Here is a 16,774-nt window from a genome sequence, read left to right as displayed (position 1 = left end):
TCCAATGTTTGAATCGTTCGCTCGCTCTGACCATCGGTTTGCGGATGGTAAGCTGTACTCAAACACAACTTGGTACCCAATTCCTCTTGTAGACTCCTCCAAAACCTTGAGGTAAAACGGCTATCACGATCGGACACAATCGTTAACGGAACACCGTGAAGCCTCACCATTTCCTTCACTTAAGAATTCGCAAGTTTATCCATAGACCACTTCTCTTTGGCTGCTATGAAATGCGCACTCTTAGTGAAGCGATCAACGACCACCCAAATCATGTCGTGACCGTTCCTTGTTCTGGGCAGTTTAGTCACAAAATCCATGGTGATGTCTTCCCATTTACCCATGGGTACGGGTAAAGATTCTAAACTCCCATATGGTTTCTGATGTTGTGCCTTAACCCTAGCACAAGTTACACACTCGGCCACATACTTAGCAAAATCGAGCTTCATCGTCGGCCACCAATAATAGGGTTTTAGATCCCTATACATTTTGTACTGTCGGGATGAATCGAGTACATGGTCTTGTGAGCTTCTTCCATCAGAAGATCTCTGACTCCGCCCGTCTTAGGTACCCAAATTCTATCTTGGAATACCCTCAACTCTTGGTTGTTTGTACCGAACACTAACGTTTTGTCCAAACATTCTTCCTTTCGGTCATTTTTCTCTAAAGCTTCCTCTTGAGCTTTCTTTATACTTTCCACAATTGTCGAGACAACTTCAATTCTCAACGCTCTTGGCCTTTTCTTTTCAAGGTTTACCTTCCGACTGAGAGCATCGGTAACAACATTTGCTTTACCAGGGTGGTAAAGTATCTCACAGTCGTAGTCCTTGAGTAACTCTAGCCAGCGTCATTGCCTCATGTTCAATTCCTTTTGATTAAAGAGATATTGGAGACTCTTATGATCAGTGAAAAGTTTACACTTTGTGCCATAAAGATAATGCCTCCATATCTTCAAGGCAAATACTACCGCTGCCAACTCCAGATCATGAGTGGGGTAGTTCTTTTCATGTTCCTTCAATTGCCTCGATGCATACGCTATCACTTTATCCCTTTGGGTTAGAACACAACCTAACCCAACTCCAGATGCATCGCTATAAACATGCGAAGTCATCAACTCCTTCGGGCAACGAAAGAATCGGTGCTTCACACAGTCACTTCTTCAACTTCTCAAAGGCTTCCTTCTGCTTCTCATTCCAAGCATAAGTGGCTCCTTTGTGGGTCAAAGTTGTTAATGGAGTAGCAATCGAAGAAAAGCCTTGGATAAACCTTCGGTAATATCCAGCTAATCCTAAAAAGCTTCGAATCTCCGTAGGACTTTTTGGTTGTTCCCACTTCATTACAGCTTCAATCTTTGCTGGGTCAACCATTATTCCTTCTTGTTTAACCACATGACCTAAAAATTGGACTTCTTATGTAACAGCCCGAAATCTCAGGTATTATTAATATTATGTTTTGGGGTGATTTAAGAGGGGACTCGGCGAGTTGGAGCCTAGACTCGCCGAGTAGGATCACAGTCTTGGTCGCGGAATCGCCATTGGACTCGACGAGTCCAGATATGGACTCGGCGAGTCGACGCTGTTTAGCGAAAACCCTAACCGTTCAGGTTTGGGACGTATAAAGGAGACTTATTGGCCGTCATTATTCATTTTAGCCTTCTGAGAAGAACCCTAAATCGATTGGGTGCATCTGGAGCAAGGATCATAGGCCATTATTGATTATAGAAGAGTGATTGTGCAAGGAAGAGAAGAGATTGGCTAAGGGAGCAGCAAGGGGGTCACATTCTGAGGATTGGGGACACAGAGAATACATCATCCAGGTAAGAATTCGTGTATGCTCTGCTATATTGATGAATTTACGGATTTAGGGTTTATGGAACCCTTGTGTGATTAGATTGACTGTGACCCTAGTTCCCTAAACGAGTGTAAACCTGTATTGAGACCCTTGGAGGTCCAGAATGTCCCATGTCTATGCATTTCGGGAATTGATGAAGGTTTTGGATTGGAATCCTTATGCCTTAGGTCAAATGTAAATTATGAATCACATGGTGTATCATGAGCACTGAAATGAGGACTTCACGTGGTAGATCATTCTAGGAAGGCCAGACCTAGGAATGGTCGAAGCAGTTCTGACCTTAGGATGCAGTTTGAGCGGTTGCATGGCATGGACTCGCCGAGTTCGATGAGCAGACTCGGCGAGTAGCTTGAAGATTAACTGGGACTCGTCGAGTTGTTCTTCAGACTCGGCGAGTTGAGTTGGGGTGGCCCCGCGATTCTTCCAGGAGTAACTCGTCGGGTCAAGGAGGATACTCGACGAGTAGATAGGGAATCCCAGAGAGTTGGAGGACGTCTAGACTCGCCGAGTCGCCATGGTACTCGCCGAGTCCGGTCGAGTTGACCGTCGACCGTTGACCAGAGTTGACCTAAGTCTGACTTCTTAGGGATAGTCACACTTAGAAGGTATATGTGTTAATGAGATATGTGATGTTATAGGGAGGTTGTAGCTCGTCGGATTGTGCACGAGTGATTTCAGGATCTGCTAGCTTTCAGCATTCATGAGGTGAGTCTTCTCACTATACTGTACCCGGAAGGGTTTGACTGTGTGACCGGAAGGTCAGATACGATATGTGATATGTATGCTATATGTGGTAAGATATTTGTTATATGTGCTATGTATGTTATGTGCGCCGGAAGGCGAATATGTTATGGGCCGGAAGGCGTGGTGTTGATGACCGGAAGGTCAGGGCCTGGAAAGGCGTATGTGCGTAAGTTGTATATTGGGAAACTCACTAAGCATTTATGCTTACAGTTGTTATGTATGCGTTTCAGGTACTAGCGAGGATCGTGGGAAGGCGCCGGCGTGATCGATACACACTGAAGGATGCTTTTATGATCTTGGGATTTTGAATATTTGTAATTGACAGAATACTTAAACTATTTATGCCTTGTTTTGAATGGAAATAATTATATTTTTAAAAATGAAAAATTTGTTTGAAAATTTGAGTTGTTACAATTGGTATCAGAGCCTTGGTTTGAGGGATTCGGGTGCACCTTCGGGGGTAACTGAACTCAAACCGAGGATTTGAGGAAACTTTTTTAAATAAAGGCATAAACTTTTGTAAATGGTTTTGTGGTAAGCAAGAAAGAAGCAGTGTGTACGATCAGTCAGCGCCCGAACGGTAAAGATCCCCAAAATACCTTACAATATTATATGATATGAATTGTTATGCATGCTAGAAGACTAGGTAATCATGATAGGACTAGAGTGGCCTGATTTGTGATGCCTTAGTCTAGGGAAGTTTGCATATATTAGATGCTTTGCTAGTATGCGGGTAGATAGTGCATATCCGAAGTAGAGTGCTCACTATCCGGAGTTTGGGGAGGAAGACTTGGGGTGAACACTGATGCGGTGTGGTCGGTAGTATTGGGCCCGTACTACCGAGGACACCGGGTCAGTGGGAGGCCCAAGTAAGAATCCCTGGATATCGGAGACTGAGTAAGGTTGCGTTATCGATTGCGATTACACTCGCTGGAGTCCCTGATAGTTTATGTTGTATTTCAGAGACATCATGGTTAGACCACGCCACGGAGCAAGTTCGAGCGGTGTGAGTGACGAGGAGATTCGTCAGATGATTCACGAGGAAGTAGCGGCGGCGATCCGGGCTGAGATCCCGGAGATGTTTGGGTCTATTAAGACCACACTGATGGAGACGTTCGATGAGCGGTACGCCGCATTGACTGAGGCTGCAACCGCTGCAGCTACCGCAGCTGTGGCCGCTGCTAGGCCACAGGGGGGTGACTCGTTGCTGTTCCGAGAGTTCAGCAACACGAAGCCACCAGAGTTCGATGGGACGCAGGATCCGATTGCTGCGATGAGGTGGATCGCAGATATAGAGGGGTGCTTCTACACTTGTTCATGCCCGGAGCACTTGAGGGTACGGTTCGCTTTGAACCAGCTCCGTCTGGGAGCGAAGGATTGGTGGAAGTTCGTGACGGCGAACTTCACTTTGGCAGAAACTGCGGCAGTGACATGGGAGGGGTTCACTGCCATGTTCAGGGATGAGTACGTTCCCCCGGTGGAGCGGGAACGATTGGTTCAGGAGTTCTTAACCCTCAAGCAGGGTACTAACTCGGTGGCAGCAATCACGCGGAAGTTTCATGAGAGGGCGATGTTTTGCCCCGAACTGGTGGCCACAGAGCAGGCTCGGATGAGCCGGTACTTGGGTGTTCTGAGGAGGGAGATCCGGGAGTTTGTGTCAAACTCCACTTACCACACTTTTACTGAGCTTCAGGCGAATGCCAGGAAGCGTGAGATCGAGTTGGAGACTCAGGCCAGGGAGGAGGCCGAGTCTCAGCAGACAGACCGGCGGCCGGCTCAGTCTCAGCCGGCAGCCAAGCGGATCAAGTTCGCCGATTCGAGGACGGGAGGTTCGAAGAACCGCACTTGCGGAAAGTGCGGCAAGGGTCACGACGGGGCGTGTCGAGCCGGTGCTTGCTACAAGTGTGGCAAGGAGGGGCACATTGCTAGGGAGTGTCCCAAGGGGTTTATGGTTTGCTTTCATTGCAACCAGACCGGCCATCGGAAGGCCGAGTGCCCTCAGCTTCGTCAGGGATCTGCGCCTACTGCCAGGACTACTGAGACTCGACCGGTGAAGGTCGAGGCCCCGAGGGCTCGTGGGAGAGCCTTTCAGCTGACTGCGGAGGAGGTCCGCGCTGCGCCCGATGTTGTGGCAGGTATGTTGTAATTCATGTATTTATTTTTGATGTCGAGATGTTATGCTTATGTTATTATATGCGTAGGTACTTTCCTTGTGAACTTTGTGCCTGCCTTAATGTTATTTGACTCGGGTGCGAGTAGGTCCTTTGTATCTTTAGCCTTTAGTCAGCATATCAGCGTTAATCGTGAGTCTTTGAGTCGGCCTTTGAGAGTTTCTATAGCTGACGAGAAATCGATTTATGCCACGGAAGTTCTTCAGGGATGTGTGCTAGAGATTTTCGGGGTTGGGTTTCCGATTGACCTGATTCCTATTGCGATGGGTGATGTCTGTGTCATTGTGGGCATGGACTGGTTAAGCCGATTCGGCGCTGTCATCGACTGTGAGCGTCAGTTGGTGACTATACGAGACCATAGTGGAGGAGTTCTTTCGGTGTACGGCGAGGGTACCCGTTCGGGATCAGCTTTTTGTTCGGCCGCTAGGGCGAGGCAGTGTCTACAGCAGGGCTGTAAGGGTTTTGTGGCGTATGTGACGGATACGCGGGAGGTTTCCGAGAGACCGAAATCAGTTGAGGAGGTTCCTGTGGTGCGCGAGTTTTCAGATGTTTTCCCCGAGGAGTTGCCGGGAGTACCTCCTGTGAGACAAGTAGAGTTTGGTATTGACCTGGTTCCGGGGGCCGCGCCTATTGCTAAGGTGCCTTATCGTCTTGCACCTCCAGAGATGCAAGAGTTGTCCTCGCAGCTCCAGGAGTTGCTGGGGAAGGGATTCATTCGACCGAGCAGTTCACCGTGGGGAGCACCTATTCTGTTCGTCAAGAAGAAGGATGGTTCACACCGGATGTGTATTGATTACCGGGAGTTGAACAAGTTGACGGTCAAGAACCGTTATCCGTTACCGAGAATCGATGACTTATTCGATCAGTTGCAGGGAGCATCTTGGTTTTCCAAGATCGATCTGAGGTCAGGGTACCATCAGGTGAGAGTGCGGGATGAGGACGTTCAGAAGACAGCGTTTAGGACACGGTATGGACATTATGAGTTTGTAGTGATGCCTTTCGGGCTCACCAATGCCCCGGCTGTGTTCATGGATCTCATGAACAGGGTATGCAGACCGATGTTGGATCGGTCAGTGATTGTATTTATCGACGACATTCTGGTGTATTCGAGGTCTAGAGAGCAGCATGAGGAGCACTTGAGGGAGGTCCTTGAGATATTGAGGTCGGAGAAGCTTTATGCAAAGTTCTCCAAATGTGACTTCTGGTTGCGGGAGGTCCAATTTCTAGGACATGTGGTTAATCAGAAAGGGATATTGGTCGATCCGGCCAAGATTGAGGCGGTGATGAGTTGGGAGGTGCCGAAGTCACCCTCTGAGATCAGGAGTTTCCTTGGGTTGGCAGGGTATTATCGGAGATTCATTAAGGATTTCTCCAAGATCGCAGTGCCGCTCACCAGATTGACCCGGAAGGGTGTTGCATTCTCATGGGGGCCCGAACAGCAGACCTCCTTTGAGACACTTCGCCAAAGGTTGTGCGAAGCCCCGATATTAGCTCTCCCGGAAGGGATGGAAGATTTTGTAGTATATTGTGACGCATCGATTTCGGGACTGGGTGCAGTGTTGATGCAGAGGGGTCATGTGATAGCGTATGCGTCGAGGCAGCTGAAGCCTCATGAGGCGAGATACCCCACGCATGATTTAGAGTTGGGAGCAGTAGTGTTCGCTCTCAAGATTTGGCGTCACTACCTGTATGGGGTTCGATGTACGATATACACGGACCATAAAAGCTTGAAGTATTTGATGGATCAGCCCAACCTAAATATGCGTCAGAGGAGGTGGCTGGATGTGGTCAAGGATTATGATTGTGAGATCCTGTACCACCCAGGTAAGGCTAATGTGGTGGTCGACGCGTTGAGCCGCAAGGCGGAGAGCACTCCATTGCGAGATGTATGCTTGAGACTGACTGTGATGACTCCTGTATTGGATGCTATTCGTGGGGCACAGGCCGAAGCGGTGCGACCAGAAATGCAGAAGAAAGAGCGGGTTGTGGGGTTAATTTCAGAGTTCGTCCAGGATGGTCGAGGGCTTATGACGTTTCAGGGCCGGATTTGGGTACCGTTCGTGGGCGGTACACGTATTACTTTGATGGAAGAGGCTCATAGATCGAAATTCTCGATCCATCCCGGTGCTACGAAGATGTATTTAGACTTGAGGAAAGAGTATTGGTGGCCCTGTATGAAGAGGGACGTCGCATGGTTCGTTGAGAGGTGCTTGACCTGTCGTAGGGTTAAGGCCGAGCACCAGAGACCGCATGGCAAGTTACAGCCATTGGAGATCCCCGAGTGGAAGTGGGAACAGATCACTATGGATTTCATCACCAAATTGCTGAAAACTGCCAGGGGAGTTGATGCAATTTGGGTGATTGTGGATAGGTTGACGAAGAGTGCACACTTCCTTGCCATCAGTGAGAGTTCTTCAGCGGAGAAGTTGGCGGAGACATATGTGAGAGAGGTGGTATCTCGGCATGGGGTACCGATTTCGATTGTTTCAGACCGTGATGTGCGTTTCACTTCCAGGTTCTGGAAGAAATTTCATGAGGAGCTGGGTACTAAATTGCATTTTAGTACCGCATACCATCCCCAGACAGACGGTCAGAGCGAGCGAACGATTCAGACGCTGGAGGACATGCTTCGAGCATGTGTATTAGACTTCGGGGGTAGCTGGGATGCGTATTTACCCTTAGCAGAGTTTTCCTACAACAACAGCCATCATTCGAGCATTGGTATGCCACCTTTTGAGGTGTTGTATGGTAGGAGGTGTCGGACCCCCATTTGCTGGGGAGAGGTGGGACAGAGAGTGATGGGTGGCACAGAGATCGTTCTTCAGACGACAGAGCAGATTCAACAAATTAGACAGAGGTTATTGACCGCCCAGAGCCGACAGAAGAGTTATGCAGACAGGCGCCGATCCGAGCTTGAGTTTCAAGTCGGCGACTTCGTTCTCCTGAAGGTCTCTCCTTGGAAAGGAGTGATTCGATTCAGGAAGGGGGGCAAGTTGGGGCCCCGGTATATTGGGCCATTTCGTGTGATTGCAAGGGTAGGTCGGGTAGCCTATCGGTTGGAGTTGCCAGCGGAGTTGGGACAGATCCACGACACGTTTCATGTGTCGCAATTGAGGAAATGCATAGCCGATGAGTCGGCAGTGGTTCCATTGGAGGATATCCAGGTGGATGCGAGCCAGAATTATGCTGAGAAACCAGTGGCCATCAGGGATCGGAAGATCAAGGTTCTGAGGAACAAGGAGGTACCTCTGGTGTTGGTTCAGTGGCAACACCGTAAGGGATCGGAAATGACTTGGGAGATGGAACGTGAGATGCGGGAGCAGCATCCGGAACTATTTGCAGAGTGAGACTTCGAGGGCGAAGTCTAATCCTAGTGGGGGAGAGTTGTAACAGCCCGAAATCTCAGGTATTATTAATATTATGTTGTGGGGTGATTTAAGAGGGGACTCGGCGAGTTGGAGCCTAGACTCGCCGAGTAGGATCGCAGACTTGGTCGCGGAATCGCGACTGGACTCGACGAGTCCAGATATGGACTCGGCGAGTCGACGCTGTTTAGCGAAAACCCTAACCGTTCAGGTTTGGGACGTATAAAGGAGACTTATTGGCCATCATTATTCATTTTAGCCTTCTGAGAAGAACCCTAAATCGATTGGGTGCATCTGGAGCAAGGATCATAGGCCATTATTGATTATAGAAGAGTGATTGTGCAAGGAAGAGAAGAGATTGGCTAAGGGAGCAGCAAGGGGGTCACATTCTGAGGATTGGGGACACAGAGAATACATCATCCAGGTAAGAATTCGTGTATGCTCTGCTATATTGATGAATTTACGGATTTAGGGTTTATGGAACCCTTGTGTGATTAGATTGACTGTGACCCTAGTTCCCTAAACGAGTGTAAACCTGTATTGAGACCCTTGGAGGTCCAGAATGTCCCATGTCTATGCATTTCGGGAATTGATGAAGGTTTTGGATTGGAATCCTTATGCCTTAGGTCAAATGTAAATTATGAATCACATGGTGTATCATGAGCACTGAAATGAGGACTTCACGTGGTAGATCATTCTAGGAAGGCCAGACCTAGGAATGGTCGAAGCAGTTCTGACCTTAGGATGCAGTTTGAGCGGTTGCATGGCATGGACTCGCCGAGTTCGATGAGCAGACTCGGCGAGTAGCTTGAAGATTAACTGGGACTCGTCGAGTTGTTCTTCAGACTCGGCGAGTTGAGTTGGGGTGGCCCCGCGATTCTTCCAGGAGTAACTTGTCGGGTCAAGGAGGATACTCGACGAGTAGATACGGAATCCCAGAGAGTTGGAGGACGTCTAGACTCGCCGAGTCGCCATGGTACTCGCCGAGTCCGGTCGAGTTGACCGTCGACCGTTGACCAGAGTTGACCTAAGTCTGACTTCTTAGGGATAGTCACACTTAGAAGGTATATGTGTTAATGAGATATGTGATGTTATAGGGAGGTTGTAGCTAGTCGGATTGTGCACGAGTGATTTCAGGATCTGCTAGCTTTCAGCATTCACGAGGTGAGTCTTCTCACTATACTGTACCCAGAAGGGTTTGACTGTGTGACCGGAAGGTCAGATACGATATGTGATATGTATTCTATATGTGGTAAGATATTTGTTATATGTGCTATGTATGTTATGTGGGCCGGAAGGCGAATATGTTATGGGCCGGAAGGCGTGTTGTTGATGACCGGAAGGTCAGGGCCTGGAAAGGCGTATGTGCGTAAGTTGTATATTGGGGAACTCACTAAGCATTTATGCTTACAGTTGTTATGTATGCGTTTCAGGTACTAGCGAGGACCGTGGGAAGGCGCCGACGTGATCGATACACACTGAAGGATGCTTTTATGATCTTGGGATTTTGAATATTTGTAATTGACAGAATACTTAAACTATTTATGCCTTGTTTTGAATGGAAATAATTATATTTTTAAAAATGAAAATTTTGTTTGAAAATTTGAGTTGTTACATCTTGAATCCAAAATTCACACTTGGAGAACTTTGCATACAGCTTCTCCTTTTTCAGGACTTCTAGCACTTCACGTAGATGCTTTTCATGCTCCTGCTTGCTTTTCGAATAAATCAAGATATCGTCTATGAATATAATCACGGATTTGTCTAAGAATGGTTTACAAACCCTATTCATCAAATCCATGAAAGCTGCTGGGGCATTGGTTAGTCCGAACGACATAACCAAAAATTCATAGTGTCCATATCTCGTTCTAAAAGCAGTCTTTTCGATATCCTGCTCTCTCACCTTTAGTTGATGGTATCCCGACCTAAGATTGATCTTCGAGAAATAGCTCGAACCCTGCAACTGGTCGAACAAGTCATCGATCCTTGGTAACGGGTACTTGTTCTTTATCGTCACTTTGTTCAGCTCTCTGTAATCGATGCACATTCTCATGCTTCCATCTTTCTTCTTTACAAATAACACAGGGGCTCCCCAGGGTGATGAACTAGGTCGAATGAAACCTTTGTCCAATAACTCCTGAAGTTGCGTCATAAGTTCTTTCATTTCGGTTGGCGCTAATCGATAAGGTGCTTTCGCTATCGGCGTCGTTCCTGGTAACAAGTCGATACGAAATTCTACTTGTCGATCAGGGGGCAATCCGGGAAGATCTTCGGGAAAGACTTCCAGATACTCACACACCACCAGAATATTCTGCACCTCCTTCTTTTCCATCTTGGCATCGATCACAAACGCTAGATATGATGTACATCCCTTGGCCAAACACTTTCTGGCTTTCATTAGGGAAATGATTCCAGAGTTTACTCTGCGTTTGTCTCCATACACCATAAACGACTCTTTCCCTGGCGGGTTTACTTTAACTATCTTCTTTCTACATAGTATTTCTGCATCATTGGCGCTAAGCCAATCCATTCCTAAAACTATGTCGAATCCATTTAACTCGATAGGCAATAATTCCTCTTCGAACTTATTCCCATCCAAGTCAATGAGGATGCTTTCCATACGATGGCTAACAGGTACAAACTTGCCACTAGCAATCTCGACTAATAAGGCATTAACTAGCCTATCTACAGGCAAAGCTAGCTTTCTACCAAATTCATGCGATATAAAGGAGTAATTGGCTCCAGAATCAAACAAAATTTGGGCAGGCAATTTGTTTACGAGAAAGGTACCAGAAGCAACATCGACTTCTTCTTTTGCAGCTTCAAGTGTCATCTGAAAGGCTCTCGCCTTCGGCTTTGGTGGTAGATTGGGCTTTGCGGCATCCTTCCTCTTTGGATAGTCTTTAAGAACATACCCTACTTCATGGCACTCAAAACATACCCTCTTGTCGGACGGACACACGTTGGCATAATGCCCAGTCATTCCACATTTGAAGCAAGTCACCTCCTCACTACATCTCTCAGAGTGCTTTCTCTTGCACTTCTCACACCATTTCACTTCACCTCCTCCTCCTCCAAACTTCTTGGACTTAGAAAATTTGCTTTTCTTGTTGGAACCCGAAGTTCCTTCAAATTTTCTCTTTTCACCAACTTCTGCCCTCTCCAGACCCTTCTCTTTGATCTGAACCTCGACATTCTTAGCAGCCCAGATGGCGGCTTTCAAAGTGGTTGCTTGCTTAACCATCGGACCAAAGTCCGCTGGTAATCCAAGGGCAAACTTGTTGACCTTAGAGAGTTCAGTTGGAACTAGATGAGGAACTAGCTTCATCTTTTCCATAAAACTAGCAACGTATTTAGTAACGCTCATCTTTCCTTTCTTTAAATTCTGAAACTCATTGTTGATTTCCAGAAGATCCTGCTCAGAGCAGTACTGCAATTTCAGTTGTACCATAAATTCTTCCCAAGACATCTTACTAGCTTCACTGTTGGGCATCGAATCAGCTAGTAACTTCCACCAGCTCAACACACCAGACTTTAACAGAGGAATCGCAAGTGCGGTCTTTTGTTTGTTGCTGCACTCGCAACTTTCAAACATCGTCTCCATTTCGGAGATCCAATTCATGACTTCCACCGGTGTCGGACTTCCAGATAGACACGGCGGTTTAGATGCCATGAAATCTTTGTATTTGCATCCGCGTCCATCAACTCCTCCATCCTGGTTGTTTTGCCTAACTATCGGTGGGTTGGCTTGACCAAGAGTCCCACTGTAGTTCCCTCCTACTGATTGCCCTTCATTCAATACAGGTTGTTCAACAGGCATCGTAGTCTCTTCCCTATGTTGTTGTAGTAATCGCCTTGTCTCCTCCATTTGGCGATCTAACATCATTTGCATAATTGCTTGTACCCCAACCATCGTCATTGGCTCAGGTGCAGCTCCCACAACAGGTACTTGCTCAACTACTTGAGGTTGAGGCTGTTGATCCATGTTTCCATTTGCATTTGCACCTCCACTACGAGTTAAGGCCATTACAATCTATATAAAGAATAAGGCGAATTTAGGTCATTATCCTTGTTAGACATGTCAATTCCCTTATCACTCCGAAACGTTTACATGTTAGTTCTAATCTCATAATCATACGCTTATAATCCTACACACATAAGGTTTCCAGATCCGGTCGGCAACAGACCATAGATCCGAACAAATAATGGCACACATAGCAAACACATAGCATTTAGCACATAAGGGCATTTTAGGCATCTTCCCTAAAATAAACTAGTGCTCGTGTCTAAAATATGGTAGACACTCATCTCACAATCATCACTTAGCATTCTAAGTTCAAGTCTAGAAATTCTACAATTTCTTAGTTCTCTTAAACTAATGCTCTGATACCAACTGTGACATCCCCTAATTTCTCGGCCAGAAAAGACCGATTTAATTTATGCTTTTTAAAATAAAAACAGAGAAATCTTTTTAAAAGATGTTGTGGAATTGGTCCCCAAACAAAATATGATAAAAGTTTATCAAAACCCTTCATTAAGAAGGTATATGTTTTCCATATATATATCAAAACCTCGGGATGTCATGTTCCGATACAGATCAAAAGCATAAACAAGAAATTATAAGCCTTTCAACAGTTATTTACAACTACTGGCCTATAATCCAAAAATCTCTCGTTGTCCTCCGACTATGCTCGGGGTCCACTACCTGTAACATAAAAAGCTGAGTGGGTCAGGCTTGGGAGCCTGGTGAGCATATAGGGTTTTCAACCCACAATAATAATAAACTTACTAAGTTCATCAATCAACAATAACCCTGATTACCCGTTCCTGTTATCCTCACTTTATGTCCTTAAACACTTATCACAAGGGACCTAGTCTAAAGAATATCATCGGGATGGACACTACTGCTAAGGGATTTCCTAAGCCATACATGTCCTAAAGGCAACTATGAGGGGGATGGAGTACAGCTAATGAACACTCTTAGTTCATTAACACCTACAGGTTGCGGACCTGCTAATGTTTCCCACTGGACTGTCTAGAAAGTCCGTGGTCGTCATCCAAACTCCGCTAGATGACTGGATCTCAAAACACATCGACGCCTCTCATCAATTTTATTTTATCACACATCACAATCTACCCATGTTCTACCCAACATATTTGTAGATAAAAATACTTATACAGTTTAAAACTTGTATAAAACATCAACACAACAATCACCTCAAATAAATAATTAATATATTTACACATAACACGTATTATAAGGTAAATACTTCATATCTATGTGTAAAATGAAAGTGACTATACACTCACATGATTTGATGATAATCGGGCAGCAATTTGTTTCCTAAAACGATCGTTTCTAATAAAACCGGGAGTTTTATTGAGAAACTGGGCTTTGTAAAAGTCGGGCTTCGAAACCAAAAAAAATAAATTTTTCAGGCTTCTCGAGCACTTCGTGGCGTATTCCGGGCTTTACAATCGATAACGGAGCTTTGCGAGATGTTAATATGAAGAAAAATATTCCAAAAATACCCGGGAGGTCTCGCACCCTTCTATTTATAGGGGCGAGGCTTCTGATCGGACGGTCAGGAGGTCTTCTAATCCGACGGCTGAGAAGGCTCGCAGGAGGGGAGGCTCGCATGAGGTCTGCGCGTGCGAAGGAGCTGCTGGCGGCCTGTGATTGGACCGAAGTCCGGATCCGATGAGGGAAGCACGTGGCTTCTGCGAGGGCTCGGACACGAGGGAGAAGGCACGTGTCGGATCTTCACTGGACCACTTCGGATAGGGCCATGTGCTCGGATGACTCAGCAGATGCGGTGACTCAGCAGCCTGGTGACTCAGCAGGACACGTGGCGCATGCGAGGCGAGGGTGACGTGGCAAAGTGTGACTATGTGAAATTTCCCGGTTTTCGCACCAAAACTTCTAAAATCCATAACTTTCGCATATGAGCTCCGTTTTTGACGTTCTTTATATGCACGCATAGCTAAAATTACGATCTACAACTCCCGTTTAGACTTCGTCGGCTAATTTTGATTTTAATTTTATATTATTATTTTTAACAGACCGGGACAGGAAATCCGTTAAAAATTCATAACTTCTTCATCCGATGTCCGTTTTCGTCAGACTTTTTACCGTTGTGCTCCTAATGACGAGACCTTCAATTCTCGTTTAGTTTGTGTCGGCTAAAAATCGCTTGATCTAAAATTCGAGTTTTTAGCTGTCTACTGTTACGCTGAAACTTCGAAAAATCATAACTTCCTCATACGAAGTCAGATTTGGGCGTTCTTTTTATCGAACTTCTCGGTTTAACGAATACTACGACTTTCGTTTAGATTACTAAGGCTAAAAAGTAGTTTATCAAAAACTCACTTTTTACGACATTCAGCACCGTGCCGGTTTTGTCGCGAAACTTCGACAGGTCATAACTTCTTCGTTATAACTCGGATTTTGGTATTCTTTATATCCCCAAAATCCTTGTTTCGACCACTACAATTTTATGTAAAGATATCGGGCTTATCTCACACTTTAATTTTGACGCTTATTTTTATTCTTAATTAATTAAGCCCTAATAATTAAGCATAAAACACATAATTCACATAATATTCACATAATTCCTTTTCATTTCTTCAAAATGAGTTACAAAGGTTAACCTAGACTATTAACTCAATATAAATGCCTAGGATAGAAACACGAGTGTTACATTCTGGACCTTGGCGTTAGAACGTCAGGGCATGAGTATAAGGCTGTGAGGGAGAGGGCCTGGGCCTAGCACTTAAGCTGAGTAGCGACCGTTAGGTAGGTCGTCCTTTAGATAATTATCCCATTATCTTTGACGTATTCCTAGAGGGGTATGTTAACAACCAAAAACTAACAGAACTAGCCTAGTGGCATGCTACAGGGTAACTATATCCTAACATACATAGGATATATACTGGAGCACATAATATAGTGAGAAAACTCACCTTGACACTGACTCGGAAGATTGACAGTTGTTTGGTGATTCTACTGACGATCCAACTGACGAATAGCACGCCGAACGAGTATTAACAGATGTTTTAGCGAAACAAGGAATTTCGCAGGTGGGACCCCAGTACTGTCACACCCCCAAACCAAGGATGGCGAAGACATCCGGGAGTGGCGGACTTCATGTGTAGTATCATAACAACGAGTATAATAGTGCTCAAAGTAAATACAACCATCATAAATATAATTGACAAGGTTACAATGTAGCATGTGCTCACATATTTCAAAATCAATTACATTATGATGACAAAATGAAATGTTTGACGTCTGAGCGTCCCATCCTTAAAAGTTGTTGTTTATCTGGTTCACTGATTTCCTGAGAATACAAGTAGTTTCAAAAAAGTGTCAACAATTAATTTGGTGAGTTCATAAGCTTTTGAACCCGGTGTTTGAATTTCTTTCCTTGTAAAAGTAATGCTTGTTCCAGAAAAATCCAATATTCCCCTTATAAAATGCATTGTAGTCTTAAAAGTCAAGACCAAAATGTACAAGTATTTTACCATACTTAAATAATTTATGCAAGTTTAAATTGACATAAACTCGTTTAATTTGAAAGTAAAACCCGTAAATCTTATGTTTTGTTAATACCCCATGTGAGTTAGTATAACCATACTATGACTTAGACGGCCTCGTAATACGACGTTCTTCAAGCGTCGCAAAGTTAAATGACACTTGTCACCCCAGCCATGCCGGTCTAGCTGTTGCATGCAGCTCGGGTGTGGGTTTGTCAGACCCAATATAGATCTATACACAACTATCACACTCTCCCAACAAGAGACTCTGGTTACAATTTACAGGACCTTTGATTTCATTACTTTGGAAGTAACGTGAAGCGAATGTCTCACAAATTTATTCATTAACATATTTACGTGAACGGAACTAAAAACCCCTTTTTGTATAAACCCGGTACTTTGTATTTTCACCCCGTTTATATGAACTGAAAACCTTTGGTAATGAGTTTGAAAGGTAAATGAAACATAAACTATACCTATTATAGTTTAACATAATTGTTTATAATGTATATGAAACATAAACTATACTTACTATAGTTTATCATAAGTGTTTGTAATGTATACGAAACATAAACTATACCTATTATAGTTTATCCAAAACGTTTGTAATGTAAAAGAACCCTTTTCTATGTAAGTCGAATGTATAGCAAAAATATAACTATGTTTATCATGCCTTGTCTTGTACTATTGATAATGATAGAGGATTCTTACAAATCAGTGAGTATTTTCTGTTATATAATTATACCAAAACAAGAAACACATGTAAAATATAAAATCCTCAAAGATTAACACTTTGCTCAACATGTTACAAAGTCTGATGAAAGTTATAAGTTGTTAACTTGTTACTAACATTTCTACACTGTTTTGGAAAAATCATAGAGAAATCATACGAAGTCAAAAACTAAATCTGTAAACTCTGAGAGTTTAGAAAATGTGTTTATTTTGTTCATAAAATTTATTATGATTTTTAGAAGTCTCTAACTGGTGTGAAAACGTTCATATTCACAAACTGGTCCGAATTCGTAGCTACAATGATAGGCAGTTTTGTAAAAATCACCATAAATTGTAAAAAATTGTGTAAATATGTGCAAGTAGTCATTTTAAAGGTAT

Source organism: Lactuca serriola, chromosome 9 (assembly GCF_051521515.1).
Source record: "Lactuca serriola cultivar US96UC23 chromosome 9, Lser_US96UC23_V15, whole genome shotgun sequence".
In the NCBI taxonomy this organism is placed as follows: domain Eukaryota; kingdom Viridiplantae; phylum Streptophyta; class Magnoliopsida; order Asterales; family Asteraceae; genus Lactuca; species Lactuca serriola.
This window is presented reverse-complemented; position numbering follows the sequence as displayed.